At 40.3% G+C, this 21,836-nt stretch overlaps 1 protein-coding gene across 1 annotated transcript in view; it reads right to left on the reverse strand.

The window, feature by feature from the left end:
• LOC108571475 (neurobeachin) overlaps positions 1-21,836 on the reverse strand; it is a 664,931-nt gene that overhangs the window by 143,268 nt on the left and 499,827 nt on the right. The gene's annotated exons all lie outside the window — the stretch shown is intronic.

Consider the following 21,836-nt stretch of genomic DNA (forward strand, 5'->3'; position numbering starts at 1 on the left):
CCTGGAACAGAAATTTGAAGAACAAGGATGTTAAGAGGCTTTTCAAACTCGAAAAATTCAAAGGTTAATTAGAAATTCGTAAAAATTTGGTGGCAGATTGGGCATTCGTGTAAATTTCAGTCGTGAATTTTGGAAATCATTTTTCTTTTTTTAATTTTCATTTAGACCTTCGCAACATGAGGATTTTACAGCTTCAATATTAGGGGCAATTTAGACCCCAAATCTGGAAAATATTAGACTCCCAAAAAATGTACTTCAATGAAACCTTCACAGCTTCCGTATTCCTGAAATTTGAAATCCAAAATCTCGAAAATATTAGGAAAATCACTTGTACCATTCTGAAAAAAATCTACTCAAATAAACCTTCACAGGTTCAATATCAGAGTAAATTTAAATTCCAAATCTGAAACATACGGAGGTTCCCGGAGAACCCTCTCGATGAAACTTTCACAAAATTCAAATTTCACATCTTCGATATCCGTGAAAATGTAAATCCCAAATCTAAAAAATATCAGGCATATCACTTCTATCATTCACAAAAAGCCTGCTCAATGAAATCTTTACAAATTCAATACCAAAATAAATTTGAATCCCAAATCTCAAAAATATTAGAAAAATCACTTCTATCATTCACAAAAAATCAACTCACTGAAACCTTCACAGGTTCAATATCGATGTAAATTAAAATCCCAAGTCTGAAAAATATTAGTCTCCCCAAAAACCTTCACAGCTTCCATATCTGTTTCCAAGTTCGCACAACTCCTCAGCCCATAAAAATTAACCAACATTCTTCGTTCCCACCGAAGCACGTTTTATTCGCACGCCAAAGGGTTTAATTCCATTTCTAATTCACCCGCACGGTATAACCAGCGAACCAGAATCCCTCCCCTAATTACCCGATGCATTAGCGCTAGCTGTAAGGCTCGCCTCGCAGTTGGTAGTACGCGACGTAGTTAATATCCAAACTATTATACCAACGGCATTGACTAAAGTTATCCACAGCTCCGTCCCCGGATCAGAGATCAAAAGTGAATCTCTAACCGACGAACTCGCGTAATCCGCTCGCTAATGCGCGGCTCGAGTCATCCTGACGAGGATAACCACCAAAGGACCCGGAGGCCATCGTTGAAACGGACGTGACAGAAAATCGTCCAACCAAATCCTCAAAATCCCCCGCCGAAATTTCCAGCAAGTTTTTACTCTCGAAACGCCAGATTTAAGGGTATCCTTTGAAGGACTTTAAATTCGCCACGGCGGTTTTTCGTACGTGCACAGGAACCAGAGAACTGTCGCGATTAAAATTACTCTTCCGAGTCGAAAACGCGTTACTCCGCGAGATACATTCAATTTTCGCTCTCTCGGAGGACCGGTGACGAATTTCGCAGGATAATAGAGAAGCGGGGATAAATGTGGATCGGCCGTTCTTCCTGGATAATTACGCGGGATTGGATCTAGGTTAGGAGATTCTGGAGGATTATCTGGGTTGGTCTCGTACTTATTTCGAGACCTCGAATTAGTTTGGTACGTAGGTGTTCGAGGTTATTGTTTTCGTTTCGACGGTCTGTGGGAGATTGTTCGATTAATTCGAGATTAACGAGAAGATAGTAAGGACGATTCCATTAATTTCAGGATAATCGTGGAGGAAATTGGTGGAAAGGCGTGTGTTCGGTATTATTGAATGATACAATTAACGGGCTATGCCCTTTTTTACAAACTTATACAGCTAGTACAGACACATTATATAATATTAAACTACGTTGTTGCCTAGCAAGAAATCGCGACGAACCCTCGGTCTGGCGGATTATCGTCATAAACTTGTTCAATTACACTTGGCCGCCAGACCGAGGTACCGGTCCTCTCGCGCGTACCGTACCCCCCGTGGAGAGGTCACGTGCGCGGTGGAAAGTCACGCGGCAACCCCTGGGAAAAACCCAAAAATGGGGGTTTTCTAATGTTAAGCAACAATCCCTTTACCTTGGAAAGAGCTGCGTCCCACCTACAACCCCCAGAAGAAATCGGCCACCAATCAGCAACTGGTCGAGCGGATAAAACTAAGGAAACGAGGCAGAAGCGCGTCCCTTTTTGGAAGTCTTGGCAGTTGGTCTTACGAAAATTAGTATTTTGATAGTCTCGTGGCGACATCACCTCAAGTATCACTCTGTTGTAAATGAAACTAGTTCTTAGCATTTCACACTGAATAAATCAAGGTATCACTTCGAAGATCCGGAAATGGGGGCTTGCTGGGGTGACCCTGAACAACTTTTTCCTTTACCAAAATGTTGGTTGAAGCTTCGTTTTTGAATTATTAACAAAAAACACTGGCCAATCAGAGCGCGCGTAGAGCCCGCGCTGAGGCAGGGGCGAACAGAGATTCACCCACGCGCTATCGTGAACAAGCGTACGCGTGAATCTCTATTGCCGAGAAGTCGCGCGTACTCGTTTGTTCATGATCGCGCGCGATGAGTCTCTGCGCTCCCGTGCCTGGACGCGGGCTCTACGCGCGCTCTGATTGGCCAGTGTTTTTCGTTAATAATTCAAAAACGAAGCTTCAACCGACATTTTGGTAAATGAAAAAGTTGTTCAGAGTCACCCCAGCAACCCCCCATTTCCGGGTGTTCGAGGAGTTACGGGACACCCTGTATTTCGATTTGTGCGTTGGGATGTGAAAAGTCGCTCTACTTCTTAAATGTCTAGATGGTGCGCAGAAATTTACAGATCCCAATAATGATGTACAGTCAATATTATTGTTTATCAATTTATGCAAAAAGGTGACGTCGAGAGTTATTCTACGATTTTTTAGTGTGTCCAAACGAAGCTCTTCCAACAAAGGTGCATAATTATGATCGTTGTATCGCATAGGACGTTGTTATATTAATATTATAAATCCAATGACACGATAGATCGATGTTTCCTTTTAATCCGAGATTAGAGTTTATTTTCAGTTTAATTGAGAATGTTACGAATGGATATTATAGGATATTATAAGTCCAGTGACACGATAGATCGACGTTTCCTCTTAAGTCCGAGATAGGAGAATGTTACATTTTCATCGAGAATATTATAAATCCGATGACATAATACGTCAACGAGGAGAGGTTCCTTTTTCAAGCTGTGCAAGATCGATGCAGAGATCGCAAGAATTTCTAATTAGCATCTCTGTAATCTTCCTACTGCGTATGACGTAGTTTAATTAAAAACGATCCGCCAGGAACTTTTACATTCTTTAACGTTCGGTAACTTGACAAGGCTTGTGTTGTACTCCTTGGACTTGATTGAATTCTTGGCTCGGTGGAGCTTTCAGATTTTGCAGGAGGAACTTCTCCATCCTGACTTTCTTCTAACTTTTCGCTTAATTAATTTCACAGATATTTCACTACTTCGGATACCAATTTCCTTCGTGCGTGTTTACATTTATATTTTTCACGTTTACTCGCCAAAGAAGCCGCACAATTTCTCGACTTTCGACTTTAAGCTACGTTCCCTCTGTAACGTCCACCCCTACTTCTTCGGCAACTGCAAAGGTATTCGGGAGGAAGGGTTCGTTATAAATTACGCAGAGAAGTTTAGACGCTAAATTACGTTCAATAGCTCGCGGCGTTCGACGCTGTAACGTGCAAGGAGCACGAGGTACAAGGATGGTCCGCGTAATCAAGCTATTAAATTGGAATTCCTGTTGCCAATAAGAAAGAAGTTTTGCAGTATTTTCGTGAAACAATAGAGAAAGCGAGAACTACGTAGGCAAAGGAGTAGCTGTTACTCAATAGCGATAACTATAGCTGTCAAAAGCGATAATAACCTTCATCTCGAAAAAATCCACGTTTGCACTGTATACCGGGTGTCCCAATTTTTTTCAGATCAAACTTCGTCAGTGTCTTCTACGGGTATAGACAAGAGAAAAATGTTATATAAACATAGGTCGTTTAGAGCTTCGTTAAAAGGCTACAACTAAAAATACTTGCGGTTGCTAAGATGGAAAACAAAAATGGCCCCGGCAGAAGTTTCATTCAACACCTTTAACGACCTCACGTAATAAACACAGCTTGCATAAACAGACTAAACAGACGCGAGATGTACATATCGCTGTTCTATTAACAACCGCACACCCGTTATCTTCGTACTTCGTATTATTGCCATAACTTTCTAACGAAGCTTCAAACGACCTACGTTCATACGACATTTTCTTCTCATCTACATCCATAGAACATATTGACGAAGTTTGGTCGAAAACAAATTCGGACACCCGGTATATCGAAATGTTACCGTACAAACGACACATTTCGTCGAAAATACTACACTTCCACCGCTTTTGTAAAATATTCAAACGTACACGTTTTCTCAGGTGCTCTCTGCTCTCCATCAAGAATTTCATCCGCCATGTTTTCACTGTGCCGAGGAGAGATATGCTTTTAGCCCGGCTCAAGGAGGAGGAGGAGAGCAAAGGAGGACGATTCGAAGAGCTGAGGAGAGACACCGGAAGAATTCGAAGCGAGCAAACGTTATTACGCTCTGGATATCGAATTTATTCAATGGGTGTCTCGCAGTAATAACGCAACGGCATTATTTCCGGCGCGATATCGTTGTCGTGCCGCGCGTTTCGCAGACAGTGGATCGCGCCGGCTACGTGCACGCCCCCGGACACGTAGACAATAAAACATAACCGAAACGGGATGTGTCGCGTCGTTCAACGTAACAACGCGAATTCACCGCGGATCGGGTAATACCCGGTTTCAAAGATTTATTCTCGTACGATCGAAGGTGATTACGCGTGCTCGATTGCGATTAAATTCCTTCGAATGTCCGGTTAGATGGATTTACGTACACGTTTCAGATTGAGATCTATATCGCTCTACGGTGATTTGTGCTCGGTCAAAGAATCGTTCAAGTCTGGACTCGAAAAAAGAGTTATTTTTTAGAGTTTTTTGTGAAGTTAGGAAATAAATGTGGTCGAGGTTCGTAACTGAAAGGAATACGTAATTTTTAATCCTTCTTCGAGAAATTTCTTTAGATTTCCTTCAAGTCAATTTCAAGAAATTTCTTTAGATCTGTTTTCAAGTCATTTTCAAGAAATTTTCAAATCTGTTCCGAGTAATTTTTAAGCTATTATTTCTATTTTTTAAATAATATGTTTACACTTATTTTTACAATGTTTCATAAAATTTTTAAAGCAATTTCTAGCAAACTTTAAAAGTATTAAAAGACCATCAAATGGTACAAGTTCCACAGTTCGTCACGCACATCAAACTTCCCCTAAAAAAAAATAATTTCCATTATTTTTCAAGAATGAAAAATTCGTCTCCATTTCGTTCCAATTTGACAATCCACACCGGCGAAATTTCTTCTCCACCCTCTTGGCGCTTTCTCGTCGAGCTTTAACGAATATTGCGCAAATATGTCGATTGGTATCTGCCAGCTGATCTCGGACAATCATGTTTTCCATAGGATCGTTCAATTTCGTCCCCGCGTCCATTTCGCCCGGTGCATTAAAACGTACTTGCGGGGCTGGCACCTACTTTTCAAAAACCGTGTCACGCTAAAAGCTACCACCCGGTGTACGGCTTTTAAAGCTGATTGCGACACCCACAAGAGAGAGAGAGAGAGAGAGAGAGAGAGAGGCTATTCTTTCGATAACGTTACCGCGTTTAACGGACGTCATTTCCCACGTCTTGCTACGCCTGGAAAATTTTTCTCCAAGATCGATTTATTCGTCGCATCGGTATAATTTCAACGAATTTTCACGGAACAATCGTAAAAAGAGCGTGTTCATTCTCTCTCTCTCTCTCTCTCTCTCTCTGCACGTGTCAGAGTGGTTTACCGGAATTAGGTCAGCTTAAAGAAAATATATCGATAAATGACAGGTGATTTCGAGAGACGTAACACGATGTAATAAGGAAAATTTGAGAAACTTCGAATTCGAAATTTTAATTTTGCTTGGAAGGTTCGAAGAGTGTTCGAGACAATTTCGAAATTTTAAATTCTGCTGGAAATTTCGAAATCGTGGGTGGTTTGAATTGAACGTAACCAATTCTGAGGTTTCGAACCATTTATTTTGCGATTTACATTCAACGATGCTCTCTTTGAAATAAGTTACAGAATTGCTCGTTGAATTAATTTCAAGCATTTTCTTTGTACAATTCAGCAGAAGCTGTTCCCAGGAAAGGCGCATTCTTAATTGTTTAAATACCCCGATGAACATCGTGAAAGTTTAATTCGATGCAGACAATTTACAGAGCTGGACTCGTTAATTCGACACAATGGGGCAAGAAGATTCTAACAAGATGGGTTTATTTAAATAATTAATTACTGCACCACTGGGAGTCGTGATGCCATTTCGGAGAATGAAAGAAAAATAGTAGGACAAAGCAGAATAGAGAGTGCCCTTAATTTTCTTATTCTTTTGTTTTACAAACTGTTGGAGTTTATAGGCGTTTTGAAAATTTTCTCAAGCCCCTATAGGCGTTTCAAAACTTTTTTCCACTGTGAACATTCCCTTGGTGAATATAGGCATTTTGAAAATTTTCTCAAGCGCCTATAGGCGTTTCGAAATTTTTTCCCCACTGTGACCTTGACATCTATAGGCGTTTTGAAAATTTTCTCAAGCGCCTATAGTCTCTTTGACAATTTTCTCACGTTGTAACCTTGGCGTTTATAGGCGTTTTGAAAAATTACACTGTGACCTCGGTGAATATAGGCATTTTGAAAATTTTCTCAAGCGTCTATAGGCGGTTTGAAAAATTACTCACGTTGGGACCTTGGCGCCTATAGGCGTTTTGAAAATTTTCTCAAGCGCCTATAGTCTCTTTGACAATTTTCTTGCGTTGTGACCTTGGCGCCTATAGGCGTTTTAAATATTTTCTCAAGCGCCTATAGTCTCTTTGACAATTTTCTTGCGTTGTGACCTTGGCGCCTATAGGCGTTTTAAATATTTTCTCAAGCGCCTATAGTCTCTTTGACAATTTTCTTGCGTTGTGACCTTGGCGCCTATAGGCGTTTTAAATATTTTCTCAAGCGCCTATAGTCTCTTTGACAATTTTCTTGCGTTGTGACCTTGGCGCCTATAGGCGTTTTAAATATTTTCTCAAGCGCCTATAGTCTCTTTGACAATTTTCTTGCGTTGTGACCTTGGCGCCTATAGGCGTTTTAAATATTTTCTCAAGCGCCTATAGTCTCTTTGACAATTTTCTTGCGTTGTGACCTTGGCGCCTATAGGCGTTTTAAATATTTTCTCAAGCGCCTATAGTCTCTTTGACAATTTTCTTGCGTTGTGACCTTGGCGCCTATAGGCGTTTTAAATATTTTCTCAAGCGCCTATAGTCTCTTTGACAATTTTCTCACGTTGTAACCTTGGCGCCTATAGGCGTCTTCGAAAATTACACTGTGGCCTTGGTGAATATGAGCATTTTGAAAATTTTCTCGCGCTGCGACTTTGTTCGTGAAATGTCTTTAGCGCCTTTTGGCACACTCTCACCTTAATTTAGTCCTTAATTTTCATCCCTTGCGTACTTCCGCCATAATTTACCAAAATAAATTTAAAAGCGCCAAATTTAAAATTTCAATTTTTATATTTCCAAAAAATTTTAGAACGCCGAAACGAAAGATTTTGCAGCCAGAATTGAACATCCACAGTCCCTCGCGCGCGTTACAAAAATCTACAGTATCGAAAGGGTTAAGGGATCGCATTTTCGAAGCTTACTGCCTTCGATATATCCTCAGAGGAATAAGATGTCTCTCTTGGAAACGAGATATTTCGTTTCACCGTGCGTTTATCCTCGAGAACTGTCCATCTCTCGTCTATCAAACATTTTTCGTTCGCATCAATCCAAGGGGGAGGATATTAAGCTGGCCTACTTTTCCGCGGAGCATTTTAATCTCAATACGTATCTGGATGAATTACGATAACGGAAGTGGCGTTCGCGGGATATAATCCTCGGGTTAATATCGCGGAACGACCAAGTGAAAGGTAAACTCTATTTACGGCGGTCCTTCAAAGAAAGGAAAATACGAGAGTAAATGAATGAAAATGTTGAAAAATGCTGCCGCCTCTTCCTTCAGAAGAGATTTCAAACTCATGCAAAATTTAACTCTTGAAAACAGTCTCGATTGCTTCCTCTTTATAACTTGAAGCATTTTAAACGACAGACTAATGGAAATTCTGCCAAGTTCTTGTAGAATCGACGTTAATCGTCTACAGGGTAGACCGAGAGAAATGGGTAGCTTTAATATTTCCGGAAGGATTGCGAGTTTGGAGATTTTTTAATTAAAAATTCAAGTTATTATTGCGTGCTTTTTTGGAGTCTGACGTGAGGGAAGGTTAGGTTAAAAATATCAATGTAACTGTATAACACTCCACGAAAATTAGCTTTATACTATGAAATCAAACATAGGGGAAGATTAGGTTAAAAATATCACTGTAACTGTGCAATATTTTTCATTAAAATTTTTAATAAATTCAACTTTCTATAAAAATATTTCCATAAAAATTTCGTTCCCTAATATTGTTTCAGACAATAAACCATCGTTCAATTTGACATTATTAACATCTTCGCTGTTTGCGTTACTAACCACTTCATTGGGCGTGTCGTTCAGTTTATACCATTCGAAGTTTAGGTTACCTAAGCTGTGAACCAATAATTATCAAAATATTTTTCCTACAAACCTAACTAAATTAAGGGGGTCTTCTAGTGTGACGGTTTCAAAAAATCGATTTTTATTTTTTTTTTTTGCATCTATCGAAAGTACAACTCTTTAAGAATGTACTCCTGATGTTTTATAGTTGTATTCAATAAAATAACGAAGTTATAGCTCGTTTAGTGTGACACATCAAGGGAGAATCTAAATTGCACTGAGAACTTTAAACGCGTTTTTCTCGGAACCACGTTTTCTGAAATGGTTGCAAAAACTACTGAACCAATGGAACTCAAATTTTGCACATGTCTTCGGGACATGTGTGACTATGGTCGGTAGTAGAATTATGCCAAAATATACATTTTTCTGATTTTTGGAGCCTCTGAAAGAAGAAAAAAAGTCGAAAAAATCGATACTTCGCATTCAAAGTGCCGCCATTTTTTAAATTTTCAATATTTTTCTTTTATTCTACTACCGACCATAGCGACATGCATACTAAATAATAATCAATTGGATTTTTTTATTTCTGATAAGCAGAACAGCTCAAATCATGGCAACCATGGACCTACTTTTTTTTTTTCATGCTCCTGATTGACTTGTTCCACAGCAGCCGTATTTAATTATTTTTCAACAACAAAAATTTGTAACGATTCTTCAAGGACAAGTAAATACATAGGGACAAAGCTCGTGTTGATATCTGTTACCGTACTTCTGTAACAATTTACCAAAAAAGGCCTAAAAAAACGGCCGTCGCACTAGAAGACCACACTTAAGTCCCAAAAAACTGTTCCATTTTCTTCCACCATTCCACAAATCTTTCCAGCAACCTTAAACACTCATTCCCCAGCGAATTCGTTCGATTCGGTAATGCGTTAAGACGGCAGGCACTTTAAATCGACGCATCGATAGGTCGCCGCGGACATTTTCAATTATTCAACAACAAAAATTTGTAACGATTCTTCAAGGACAAGTAAATACACAGGAACAAAGCTCGTGTTGATATCTGTTACCGTACTTCTGTAATAATTTAGCAAAAAAGGCCTAAAAAAACGGCCGTCGCACTAGAAGACCACACTTAAGTCCCAAAAAACTGTTCCATTTTCTTCCACCATTTCACAAATCTTTCCAGCAACCTTAAACACTCATTCCCCAGCGAATTCGTTCGATTCGGTAATGTGTTAAGACGGCAGGCACTTTAAATCGACGCATCGATAGGTCGCCGCGGACATTTTCAATTATTCGAGCGGCGCGCTGTGCGCCACAGGCTCGTTTTGCATATTTAAACACGCCAGGAGGCTCCTCTGATTAAGTATCGCTCGGCTCCAGTTGATAATTCTGCGCCGTCGTTGCAGCGGATAATGAAAACCGCGGAAGCATCCGCTGGAAAAATGAAGGAAAAAAAAAAAAGAGGACGAGGAACGTCCTCTCTATCTTTCCTTCTCATCCCGGTAAAAAACGGAACCGAAGGCGATATCCAATTTTTTTTCTTCTCTCTTTCTCTCTCTTCCAGTTAATTATATCGTTATGAAATCAGCAACCTTTATTCAAGCAGAGAGTTCTATCGCGTCTCGTCCTTTAATCAGATTCCCCTTCATTCGCCCTTTCCTTTTCTCGATCCCTTTACCGATACTCTCTCTCCCCCTCTTCCAGCCCCCTCTCTCCACCACTAACGATAAATTGAATCGAGAACGACGTCGTTGACATCTTATTTGAATCCCATTCTTCACCGTTCTTCTATTTCTGCCGCTTACAATCTCGGATATTTCGTTTTTCCATCGCGATAATCGAGCCATTCCTCCGCCACTGAAACGCTTTCCACTCGTCAATGACAATTTTCGCGAGCTCTCGAGACGTTCACCTCGCCAAAAGTCCGTTTCTTTCGCGTTTTATCGAAGAATTATAACGCTGGTTGGAAGAGGAAGAAAACATTGAAATAGAGTATCAAGAACTCCTTAACTGAATTTTACTGAATTTCAGAAAAAAAGTATAAAAATTGTCACCTTTTTGTATTTTTTTGTTTCACTATGTAAATGTTCGTAATCTTGGATGAAACAGAATTTTTCGAAAAAGCTTTTAGTTTAGAAAAGAATGAAGAACATAAACTGAATTTCGAGAACTGGGTGTCACAAAAGTTACGCTTCCATCGAACGTGATTCGAAGAATTTCTTTGAACGTGGACGTTCGAAAAGTTGGAACCGTTAATAGGGTGTTCTACCGTTGAAAATTAGCCTGAAGATCAACTCTGAAAATATTGACGCTCCCTCGAAGCGACAGCCTGTTTTCACTCCGCAACCTATATACACCGTGGCTCGAAGCGTAATCACGTATCCAAGCGCCAGCGGTGGCCAGCGCGCGGCTCAACTTCGCTAATCAAAGAAGCTTTCTGCGCGACAGAGCCGTTGACCCACTTACTTATTCCCTTTATCATCTTCGTTTTACCTGGTAACACAATCGATTAGTCCGTTGGGTCGCGCGTACGCCCCGTGCAAAATCAAATATGCCCGGAATGCTCGAGGAGGAACCCGGCAGAGCCCCAGGATCGTTCACAGTTCACGTGATAAACGATTAACTTCGGCCCGGAACATTCAAACTCGACGCCGTTCGACCGTGAATACCGCGTGCACCCTTTACGACATCCTACCTTTCTCAGAATCGCGTACAGTCTGTCACACGAGGAACGTGTATGCCGGTTTAACCGCGACAAACGGCGTGCAGAGTGAAGGGAGGAATGGTAATGTAAGTGTAGAGGGTAGCGAAATTGGGTATAGGAAGATTCTTTGTGAAAAAATAAACCGATATTGTAGAACAACATTTTTCGATACGAGCTTCCCCCTTGGAGAAAAGTCGCTTTGAATATTCGTGGGGCAGCATGAACAAAGTAGATTGACAGAGTGGTGCAACTAGTATAGAACGATTCTTTGTGAAAAAATAAACCGATGCTGTACAATAACATTTTCTTATAGAAGCTTTCCTTTTGGAGAAAATTAGTTTTGAAAATTCGTGGGGGCAGCACACACAAATGACGCTATTAGAACGATTCTTTGCAAAAAAAAAAAAATAAACCGATACTGTAGACAAGATTTTTTTTTATATAACCTTTCCTTTTGGAGAACATTATCTTTGAAAATTCGCGGGGGCAACTGAGCTAAATGACAAGTTTAATAACGATTCGTTATACCGAATAATAAATCACGTGTGCAGCCCCACAGAAATTTCGAAGCCTCTTTTCTCGAAAACGAAGGCTCACAGCGAAAAATGTTACTCCACAGTTTCGATTCATTTTTTCCCAAAGAATCACCCTGTGCTAATTTTTGCGACAGACTGTACTCGTAGTCGGTGTGTATAGCGTGTACCTCAGATTAGAGTCACGAGGGTCCGCGTCAAAGGGAACACGGGCCGCACGCGCGCATAAGCGCATGCACGGGAAGAAGCTGAGGTCTCTTCCGGTTCACGGAGACACTGAAGTTCTCTTACTCTCTCTCCTTCTCTGTTCCGCTTTATAGCAAGGAGATCGCTCTCGCGAATTTTGCCAGTCACAAAGCTTCCTTGCAGACGACCTCGAGACTAATCTTCTTAGAGATTCATTTTCGGTTCAGTCGGTTTTCGAGAATATGCTGTTTAAGACGGGTTTATGGTGGAATGGAGTAAATGGTTGGTTGGAGTAAACGCTTGGAACAGGTTACCCGTATATTCGCAAATACTGTGCTGCTGCATTTTCCTTTGCATTTCGAACAGATGTACGTTATAAACTGACTCTACAAATTAGCTAACATTTATTGTTGATAAATTAAGAACGAGATTAAATTGTTACGAATAACTATACAATTGTATATTATTTTGCAAGTACAGAAATCATCACACTTCTCGGTAAAAAAAAAAAATGATACTTACCCAAAGTAAGAATTTAATGCACCAAAACTCATCTCCCTTGAGCGTCCAAGTATTCAAAGAAAAGATTCAAGAACCACTTTTCTTTCCTCTCTTGATCCACAAACCGTGCTATTTCAGCTGAATCTCCTTTTTCCAGCTTACCAACCCGTCAGACTCGCCTCAATTTAATTAACTCGCATTAACGCGACCGCGTCATCGTGTTTCTCTGTCGATTTTCAATCCATTTCGTGATATATTAAGCAGGTAATCACACGAAGATTGTGACGTTTCATGGAAATATGGAGTCCTCGATAAAGAGGAAAGGAAAATAAAGCGGGCGAGGAAGTTGAGTGAATTTTTCGGTAGGAAAATGAAGGAAGAGTTGGGGTAAATAAAGAGAGGACCAGAACCGACTCATTTGGAGAAACGAACAAACAATCTCTGGCTTTATCCTGTGCCTGTTCTACACGGCCCACTGTCAACGCTCCTTTTAATCAACTTTTCGACTTTAATTGACTTGGACCAAGATATACCCCTTCCGCCATTCTCATAATCTTCGTTTGCGACGTACATACTCAAGCGAGAAGTTTCTCTTCAGATGAAAGATTAGTTTGATGCAAGAGAAATCGTATAGTTTGTGCTAAGTCGTCGAGAGAAATTTCGTTATTTCATTTACTTTTTGGGAGATATATCCTTGTATTTGGATGTATTTTAGCCTCTACATAGGGTGCTTTTACTAGAAGAACAACGTTAAACTATCTGCGATCGCATTGAAATCGCTCGTTTTTAGCGAATTCACTCGGTATATAGCACATTTCGAATAAATATTTTTTCGAACGTCTCCCTCTCCCTATCCACTCAGAAAAGTTTTAAATACGAATTCTTTTTTCACCAGTGTGATTCTTATTTTTTAATACATCAACACTTGTGTAGGAACCGAGAAAAAATATTTAGGGATCCACGAGGAATCGAACCCGCGACCGCCGCGCTGGCAAGCCGAGACTTTGGCCACTACGCCAACAGCTCCCTCTCTATTTTCTATTCTCGGTTCCCTCTTAAGGACAGAGGGATAGAGTTGTAAATTTTTTAAATTAGAGTTTTTTCTAAGAATTAAAATTACTTCGACGTTAATTACGAGTAACAATCGATTTCCTACAACGTTAATAATAATGTTAATAACGAGCAATTGATGCACACGCGAATTTGCAAAAGAATTTTTAATAGGATTTCACGATGAAAATTTCACGCGACATCCCGTTAATGTCGTTTGTACATTTCGCTCGCGTGTTGATAACTCGGTGACGGACGAGTAATTCGAAAGGTAATTATTTGCGTTAATAATGGGCGAAAAGAGGGAGAACATTTAACCGAGGTAATTTACATTGCACCGATAAAGGTAAACGGACACAAAGCGAGCGTAACGAATATTTCGCCGGTTTCACAGGCGAGAAATGCCCCCTGTTTCGGGAAACAAAACAACACGAAGTTTGTCTGCGTCTCTACGACGGATCTCGGACTAATTAATATGAAACGCTTTCGCCGGGCAAATGTTTGAGCTGGACGGTTTCAAGAAACAGACCTCCTATTGCTCTAACCTTGTGTCCACCATTGCTGCAGATTTTTTCCTCCTCGACAATGGAAAATTTCAATCGAAATAATTCTCACTGTACGAGAAATTTACAAGCACGAACAGTGGAATTTTCTTCTTCTTTCTTTTTTTCAGACTTTTGAAAAAAGAATTGCATACGAAGCTTCCAATTAAAAACATCTTTAATACCGAGCGCTTTCAACGACATTAACGGCTTGAATGTCTCTCGTGAAAGGATTTAATAATTTTTATTTCTCGTATCCTTTTTAACAGCAACGTTATCGCATAACGAAACATTAGAAGGGACGACTTACAGGGATGCATAATGACGGCGTAATTTTCCTGGTATTCTCTTCCCTTTCTCGAACGAAACGGCAAAGTAACAATGGAATTCATCTATTTTTCACCGGCCCCCTTTTACGCTGTCCTTTCTAATAATGAACACGGCAATTATCTTCGTGCGCGGCACAAGAAAACACTGTCATTTAAAGAGACCTTATGAATCCCCTCGCTAACTTTCCTTAATTGGCCAATTAATTGGAAACAATGAAGAGCGCGTTGAAAATGTACGAAATTCGAAGATCGTCGAATAGCTGTGAGAATTTTTTATCAGCCTCGATTCGTCGTACTTTCACCAGACATTCTCTGTCGAATTTAAGACAAGAAGGAATATCAGTAATTCTTTTGATATTTCAAACTTCAATTTTTCGACGTGTCTCGTGGCAATCGTATCTTTAAGTACGCTACTGTCTACAGGATTAATCATTTGGGCACTTTCGACGTGTTAAATTTATTTAGTAAAATGAGTTATTCGTAGGGATAATTTAATTTACTCCTGACTTCATATTTCTGCAATTCAATTTCTAAATATCAGCTTAAATTATTCAAGTTTCAATTTATAAATATCTGCTTAAATTATTTAAATTTCTAAATACTTTTCCTACGCCCCTGCTTCATGTTCGAAATGACAATGGCGTAAGCACCGCGCTGAAAACACGAATGACGCGAAGAAAGTGCAAAACGGAGGCGAGAAAGATCACTTCGTTAAAACGTGAAATCCTACGGATCCAATTTATTTGCAACGGTACAAGTAAAGCGAACACTGGTTGTCGCCTTGGTGTCTGTGTTTATGTAGATTGCGGGTTAAGTCGGACCGAGATAGCCGGTATTACCGGTGATGGCGGAAGAGCTATGGTTAGAATAAGCACCGTGGCCCTCGCGAACGACAAACATTCACGCTCTACACTCGCTTCCATCTGCATCTCCGGTATGGGTTTACTTTCGCGTAACGGCACGCTTCTTCCACAGTTTTTCCCTCGTTGTCCGCGCTTCACGTTCCATGGGATCGATATTTCGCGTTACGGACATCGTTGACATTGTGTCGTAAACGCGAAGTGTAAGCAACGACGAGGATAATTATGAAAATGTACGACGAAACGTTCTGCATATAAAAGAATGTATACTATGTATTCTTGTTTCGATGTGTTTGTCTGTGTACGTGAGATTAAACGATGGAATTGTTTGCATTTGAGAAATTAGAGTATTCTGTTCGTAGCACTTTGTGGGAAAGCTATGTTTACGCGTAAGATAGAAAATTAAAAGAAGACTTATTGCTTGGAAATATGTATATTTAATGGTAGAAGATAAATAGATACATTTGAGATACTTTTTAAGTATTTACACTGGTTGTTCAAAATAATTAGGATATAGATCAAAGTTACTTTATTCTAGAGCGACTATTTTCAGGTTATCTTGTTCTTTATATGCACGTTAAATTATACCTTATGCCATCTGTCAGCGAACGACGACACTAACCTCAAACCTAACTATATTCAAGCTTTTAAGACAATTTACGATGCTATCTCTTTAATCCAGCCAACTTCAATTCCGTAAATTGTATTGCATGTACATATTGAATAGATTAAAGTGTAGAACCTTGCATACAATAATATCACAGAGAGACAATCTTATATTCTCTCATAAGATCGAAATAATTCTTCCTCACGAGAGGAAGAAAACTGCTAAAGGTATAAGAATAGATTGTAGAATGTTTGTCGAGAAGGTTGCACAAAGAAATACAAAGTCTTTCGTAAGGTAATTGGAAAAGTAGCGAGCAATGGTATGGCCGTTTCGTAAATGGTAACAATGAAATACCAACCGGTATTATAGACGTCATAACTTAGCGATAGCACGGAGGCTTGCGGCATTCTCCGGAACAACCAGGAATTGGCCTGAGCATACCGTGCATTCCTGTGTTCATCCGTCTCGACGATCGTCCCGTCGACGCAGCGTCGTCGCGAGAACTTTGCTCTGGATCTGACTCGCCCGCCGCCATTTGTGTTTCTTCGCGCGAGCGAAAATTGCTCCCTCCAGCAGCCGTGGCAATATCAGAAACTACGCAATTCGCTAGAACGGTAACGCGGTTCTGTAATTGGTACGGCAGATAGAACGATGAATCGTCCCCTTTGCAATTGGCAATTGTCGAACTCGACTTGAGACGAAAGATAGGTGCAATAAATAAAACACAGAGACGTATAACATATAGAAAGGATTGCAAATTCTCTACTTCAGTGTTTCCACCATATACGAGGTATAGAATAGACCTTGCACCTAATGTATTTTTATGTCCAACTATATTTTTATGTCCAGAACTGTTCACGATCCTTTAACAGCAGTAGAACTCTAGTAATCAATTACGTTACTTTCTTATTTGTAGATTGATAGTTACGTTTAATTCCAATTCAAACCACTACTACTGTTCTAAACTTATTCTATGCTGAATCGGTAACGTTGGTAGCGACACGAAAATGGTAAGGGCTTTCTGGGTTCCAAAGCTTCGGAGAAAAAGTCCCATAAGATCCTGCACGTCGCCTGTGATATAAAATAGATCAATCATCTTATGAGAATTTTTCTCAAAACCACTGGTTTTGAAACGCACTGTGCACTTAAGAACGGTCGTTTTAAGAATTGCATCGCGCAGAACGATCGATATTGATCGTGTTAGATCCCAGAACGCAAATGTGTCTGAGTGAATTGATTCTAATTCATCCTAAGATTCGAAATCTGTCTTCTTCACTACTTAAAACATGGGTGCCCAACTGGGCGGCTCGCGGGCCACACGCGGCTCATTTCTGCCCGTCGCCTGCCCGCCGAGCCTTAGAAGAACAGCCCCCCTATATCTAATTCACTCTGATAAATTTCTCCTCCAGGTATTTTCTGTGATACTATGTTTCCTGTTCTGACGTATTACTACTCTATATCTCGTCTGTGTTCACGTTTCCGCCAGAAAAAACAATCTTTCAACCAGTTATCTCCAAAGTGCATATTCAACGCTCGACGAGTTAACCCAGCAACCGCATTAATCCCCAAATTTTTACCCACGACAAAAGAAACAAATTTCCACAGTTACGAATAGAATTCCAGCTTCACGAAATTTTCTCTGATACGTCCTACGCGCGCGCGTGTGTGTGTACGTGTGGATGCATCGTAAGAGAGGAGAGCGCGGCCCGCAGCAGTCTGCTCAAGGGAAATAGAGTTATACTGGGCCGCTACGTTTCAATTACCCCCGGTGGCTGGTTTCGTCGCCGTCCCGCAACTACCTAAACCGATATGCGGAATTTGCCTAAGCCCACGGGTACGGGGCGTCGCGGAGCTAGATAAATATGACGACGCTGGATGCAGGACATGGCCCGTTTCCCTCTTGCCGGAACGCAATTTAGATTCTATCTCATCGCGCGAGCGCTCTGCTCAAGTCTTTCGTCCGGATTGCGTTTTTCTCCCCCCACCCACCCTCGCCCATCCCCGATCCTCTTGGATACACGATTTTCGTTTCTCCCGGCTAGGTTTCCAATCTCCGTAAATTGGAGCCCGGGCTAAAAGCGAGCTCGTACATTGATTTAGTTAGATAAAAATGGCCGCCTCTCGGTTGCGTATGTTATTGCCCCGGCTTCGATTGTCTCGTAATTATTATTTTCCGATTGTTGCCCTTTAACTGCGCTTCGTTCGCTTTTCAACTCGACATTTTCTTTTTTGTCCGTCTGCGAGGAAAAATCGTAGTTTCTCGCTTTTATACCTGAGAATTTGAGGTTAGGATTTCTTCGAAATGTTCGATGATGACGAAAATTGTGCAGTGTAAAAGGTGGAAGGACTATGAGATGGATTCTTTTGAAATTTTGAGGGTAGTTTTCTATGTTTACGGACTGAAGAAAGAAAATGTGGAAATATTACGATTTTATGTTTTTTTGAATGGAAAAAGGGGAGTTTCACGATTGGGACAAGATTCGAATCGACTGACAATTAAGAGCTGGACGCGTTTGCGGCCTCTCTCCGGTATTCAATGGCGATCGAGTTTATCGCGACTTTACGAGGGCGACGAGAACTTCAAACAGAGATTATGGGATTGTAATTTCTGAAAGCCGCGCATTGCACAGTTGCACTTAAGTAAAATCGAGAGAACCGTTCGACGAGGATCCTCATTGGCGTTCTCTCACGCTCCCGTTTCAATCCACCGATCTTCTAAGAATACCTTAGAGGATGAAATGGGAACTCGGCAATAGCTTTAACTTAGTTTCGAAGAATCACAATTGTCCCAACTATCGAATTGCGAAGCACTTGGACTTCGTCGTTCCCTTTAACGCGTATTTCAACTTTGACTCATGCTCGCCCGTCATCTTACGCATAAACAACTTCTTCAATTTATTCGCCAACTAATTTCACGAATTTTCAAGAATTTGTCGTAAGACGAGAGTAGAAATGGCGTAGTTTTTTTAAATTAATTCGGTGCCTTTCTTCACAAAGTCTTCACGACCACTCAAAACAGCCATAACTTCAGAGAGGAAATTCGTCAGTTGCCCAATAAATGGAAAAATAGCCATCCAAAATAATGGAAATTATTTTCAACGTTAAAATTATCTTTGATATTTTGTAAATACAGATTGAAGTTTGTGAGAAAAGGCACTTAGTAGATGGCAACTGATTGTAAAAATAGTGTAATATATTTTTTTTTTTAATAAAAATGTAAGACTGAGAGAGTTTTAAAGCGGGGCGCGAGCGCGATGGTCGTAAAACAGATTTTTCAGGTGCACTTTCGAGAGATCAAGTAACTTCCCAGCGAGTGTCTTTAATATGAGAGCGAGGCCTTCTTCAGAGCGAGTAACGCGCAGTAAAACGAGAGTCTTCAGGAAAAGGTTTACAAAAAAGCGTCAAAAAGTTGTGCAAGAAGGCTTGTAAAACTCGACACTCGAAAACCGGTAGCAGCATACACCGTTAAATAACCTCTTGTATCGCATCACCTAACACGTTTATCATATTCACAAAACTTTCGCTTTCATTGCTTCGTAAAATTCGCCATCCTTATTTTCCCAAAAATTAAATCTCCTAACCTGATCTCGAAGCATCGTGATTATCTCCACAATCTCCTTCTTTCACCCCAATTTTCCCTTGATCCGCGAAAAACGAATCACCGTCGTCAACGGCACGAATCTTATCGATGTCTCGTAAAACTTGATAAAAACGTCAATCGCGAGCTACACAAATAGGGAAACGGTAGGAGAGAAACGCGTAGCGCGTGCAAACGGAAGGCAGGCTGGAGCACAATTACCGTCATGTCAAGCGGTAATGAGATAACTTGAAAGAAAATAGAACGCTCCGCACTTCTGTCAGCGACGTTCATGTAAAACGAAGACGAGAGGGAAGGGAAAAGACGATAGAACGAGAGAGAGAGAGAGAGAGAGAAAAATGTAGAAACGGGGATCGTGCTACGGATTAATGACACTACTTTTCCCACTGATTCGAACGTGTCAATCAATACCGCCCCAGCTTCGCTAGACGTCCGCTATCAGATTGCACTCGTCATTTCTGAGGACCTCCGCCCGTTGTTTGACTCGCGTTCGATTTCCACAAAGGTGTCTCGTTATCCCTTCCCTTTCTTTCCCTTCTGAAATAACGCGAGATGAAACGTCTGGAGGTGTACACGTCACTGGGTAACAGGATCCTTCGAGAAACGTACGAATTGGACCTTTCTGGGAATGTCGTACTTAGCCCCTTAAACTATGACAACTTTTCAGACTCGTGGCGGAGATTTTGGTTAAGATGCGAGAAAAATAGTCGTATTAATTGTAATTCTAACTTTCGTTTGAATATGTAAGACTGAGGATTAGTAAATGTCATTAATATGTAAGATGGTTAACGTTTCTTACCTGATACAGTGGTAAAACAGTAAATGGCTGACGCTTACTTAGATGCACAGTCAGAAAAGTAATCATAGTTTAAGGGGTTAAGGGGGAATCCCAAACAAGAGATGAGCAGTGAATTTACGTGAAAGTTTGTTAGCGTTTTCTGCGGAAACTATGCGGTGGATTCTTTTGAAATTTTGAGGGTAGTTTTGTATACTTGTGGACCAACGAAAGAACGATTAGCGAGCAAAAATGAAGGAATTGAATTTGTAAGACTGAGGATTAGTAAATGTCATTAATATGTAAGATGGTTAACGTTTCTTACCTGATACAGTAGTAAAACAGTAAATGGCTGACGCTTACTTAGATGCACAGTCAGAAAAGTAATCATAGTTTAAGGGGTTAAGGGGGAATCCCAAACAAGAGATGAGCAGTGAATTTACGTGAAAGTTTGTTAGCGTTTTCTGCGGAAACTATGCGGTGGATTCTTTTGAAATTTTGAGGGTAGTTTTGTATACTTGTGGACCAACGAAAGAACGATTAGCGAGCAAAAATGAAGGTTTATCGAAGAAGTTATTTAAACATTTGTGAGGTCGTGTTTTTGAAATGTTGTACTGCGTGTTGCATAGAGCTTGTTCTATTCATCCTACATAAAAAAAAAATCGAAGAAGATTCTGTTCTTTGAGAAATTGCCCCGAGAGCAAACCTGAATTTGTGAAAATAACTGTAAAATTGACAAAATGGCGGCAGTTTTAGTCAGCAAAGAAATCATAGGTTAAGGGGTTGAAGTTAATCTGAATGCAAAGTGAAAGCAGTCAGTAGTAAAAAATCGCCAATTTCATAGTGAAAACATTGGTCCGCAGTTTGGATCCAATCAGAACACGAGAAAAGACACACCGAATCTCTGCACCGTGTGATCTAGTATCGAAACAGTTCGTGTTTCAAAGTTTCGCGAGAATAGAAAAACAACCTGTATTTTTTTTTCCTTTTATTCGAATTCAGTAATAGGTATTATTCGTACAGATGGAAGACCTACAATTTCTGTATTCGCAACACCATCTAACAGCGAACGAGCGAAGTTTGGTACGGACCAAATAACTCGAACGAATCGTTCTCGATCAATTCTCCCTGAACTCGGTGCTAACTCTCTTCTAAGCTGATTATAAGCGCGCTAACAAGCAGCAAGTTCGCGTCGAATCTGAACTTCTTGACGGTAACGTTATTCTTTCACTCTGCCGGCTAAACGCGTCTAAAGAGAGAAAAAACTTCGGTATCCTCGTTCTTCGAACGATGCCATTAAAAAGTTGTACAGAAGATGTAGATAATACGATCGTACTGCGAACGTCTCTCTTTACTTTCATTCAGATTTTTATTCTTGTTTCGAATAGCGTAGGTTAAGGGAGAAACTCCAATATACATAGGTGACATAAATCTACAAAATGTATATTTTCAATTTTCATTACAAACTCAGATAAGAAAAAGTTGTAAAAAGTGACCTTTACAATTTTCTTCGCGATTTCTACAAATTGCAATTTTTTCCAAATTCTTTCTACACGTCGTCCCTTCTAACTTCTCAAAAAACC

Source organism: Habropoda laboriosa, unplaced genomic scaffold (genome assembly GCF_001263275.1).
Source record: "Habropoda laboriosa isolate 0110345459 unplaced genomic scaffold, ASM126327v1 scaffold40, whole genome shotgun sequence".
Classification (NCBI taxonomy): Eukaryota; Metazoa; Arthropoda; class Insecta; order Hymenoptera; family Apidae; genus Habropoda; species Habropoda laboriosa.